The following is a 2,500-nucleotide window of genomic DNA, read 5'->3' on the forward strand; positions in this document are numbered from 1 at the left end:
GATCCCTATTTCACTATTTTCTCTTTGCCACCCCACCCCATTCCGCTGATATTAAATGACAGTCTCTTGAAATGGAAGCCATTACTCCCCTCCCCGCTTTTTTTTAACCCCCACCCCACCCCTCCCCATTTAAAACACTACCTCAAAAAAATACTGATTATTTTAGGCAGTGGTTTTCCCTGAACAGTAATTAAACAGATTTTTAATTAATACTTCATTAAGAATAATAGTTACAATTATAATGATAGTGATAATAATAAAATACAGTTATTTCTTAGATAATAAAAATTCCTGGAGACAGTTCGATCAGTTTCATTTACCTCATTTGTCCCTCCTCGATTTTATTCTGTCCGTTCAAACTCATCTCTCTCTCTCTCTCTCTCTCTCTCTCTCTCTCTCTCTCTCGTTAATTTTTATATTTCAAGCCTATTGTTTCGTCAAATGATTAACAGTATAGAGAAAGCTGTATGTCTGTCAGTCTCGTGTCAATTTTTATATTTCCAAGGTATTTTTAATATTGTTTCCTCAAATGGTTAACAGTATATTGAAAGTTAGTGAGACTTTACAGGATCTCTCTCTCTCTCTCTCTCTCTCTCTCTCTCTCTCTCTCTCTCTCTCGCCTATTTTTATATTTCCGGGTTTTTCGGTCATTTTTATCAAATTGTGAACGATATATTGAAAGTTAGCGAGACTTTACAGGATACTCTCTCTCTCTCTCTCTCTCTCTCTCTCTCTCTCTCTCTCTCTCTCTCTCTTCATGGCTTCTAGGAATCTTTTTTATGAGTGGTCAGCGGAGTAATGAACACTTGCTACTCTCTACTCTCTCAGTCTCTCTCTCTCACTCTCTCTCACTCTCTCTCTCTCTCTCTCTCTCTCTCTCTCTCTTCTCTCTCTCTTTCTCCCTCTCTCTCTCTCTCTCTCGTTCTTATTTATATCAAATTTTAACATGTGGTCAGCAGAGTAATGAACGCTCTCTCTCTCTCTCTCTCTCTCTCTCTCTCTCTCTCTCAATAAGAAATAAGTGAATAATGTTTCCTCACATACGTTGTCTACACTAAAAGTTAATCTGTATCTTATTTAGATACAGGCCAAGGGAATTATTACAACTTTTTTTAAACATCTAGATATTCCTAAGATAATTCTAACAAGGGACACCCACGTTATTGTTTAAGGCGTTCTCTATCTTGCATATTAAATAATTAATATTGTTACACCCTAAATCTTTACTGTTGAGACTTCCTCTAATTTACATTCCAAATAATTCATTTGTTTACATCAGTAAATTTTAATTGTTAAAGCGTTCTGTAGCACACATTCCAAATAATTAGTTTGTTTACATCTTTATTGTTAAGGCTCTCTCTAGCTTATATTATAAATAATTCATTTGTTTATACATCCGTAAATAATTCATTTGTTTATACGCGTAAATCTTTGTAGTTAAGGCATTCTCTAGATTATACATTCAACATAATTCATTTGTTTACATCCGTAAATCTTTGTTGTTGAGGTGTTCTCTTGCTTACATTCCAAACAATTCATATGTTTACATCCATAAATCTTTATTGTTAAGGCGTTCTCTTGCTTACATTTCAGATAATTCATTTATTTATATCGTTAAATCTTTATTGTTAAAGCGTTCTCTAGCTTACATACCAAATAACTCGTTTGTTTACATCTTCAAACCTTCGTTCTCTTGCTTTCATTCCAAATAATTTATTTGTTTACATCTGTAAGTCTCTGTTGTTAAACCGTTTTTAACTTACATTCCAAGTAACTCGTATGGTTACATTTGTGAGTCTTTATTGTTACACCGTTCTCTAGCTTACATTCCAAATAATTCCTCTGTTTACATCTGTAAATCTTTGTTGCAGACTAGCAAAAAAGAAGAAGAAGGTATTCAATTTTCTGTAAATCATTTACAAAATTAATGGAAGCCAAGAAAAAGATAACAGAACAAACAAATGCATCGGAAGAACTTTCCGAGATCTCTGGAAGATGCAAAACGAACGGCACCAAAAATCGAATATTCTAGACATTCTGGCAACTTTCCCTTTAAAGCAGATCGATTCGTTTGTCCTTTCGCTCGCTCTATTAATGATTTGTTTGCTGGCAAAGTTTTTTGGTATTATTGATCTCCGATTTCGCTCGCCTCCTCTTCCTGTGCTCTCTCTCTCTCTCTCTCTCTCTCTCTCTCTCTCTCTCTCTCTCTCTCTCTCTCTTTATCCTTGTTTAGTGAATTTCCCTCTTTGAATTGAGTAATGTTACAGAATGTGTTATCTAAAAAAAACTCTCTCTCTCTCTCTCTCTCTCTCTCTCTCTCTCTCTCTCTCTCTCTCTCTCTCTCTCTAAGGAAAATAGGAAAGATAGAGAGAGAGAGAGAGAGAGAGAGAGAGAGAGAGAGAGAGAGAGAGAGAGAGAGAGAGAGAGAGAGAATTTCCTCTGATTTGAATAATGTCACAGAAAGTGACAACTCTCTCTCATTCTCTCTCTCTCTTCCTTA

The sequence above is a fragment of the Macrobrachium rosenbergii genome, chromosome 8 (genome assembly GCF_040412425.1).
Source record: "Macrobrachium rosenbergii isolate ZJJX-2024 chromosome 8, ASM4041242v1, whole genome shotgun sequence".
Classification (NCBI taxonomy): domain Eukaryota; kingdom Metazoa; phylum Arthropoda; class Malacostraca; order Decapoda; family Palaemonidae; genus Macrobrachium; species Macrobrachium rosenbergii.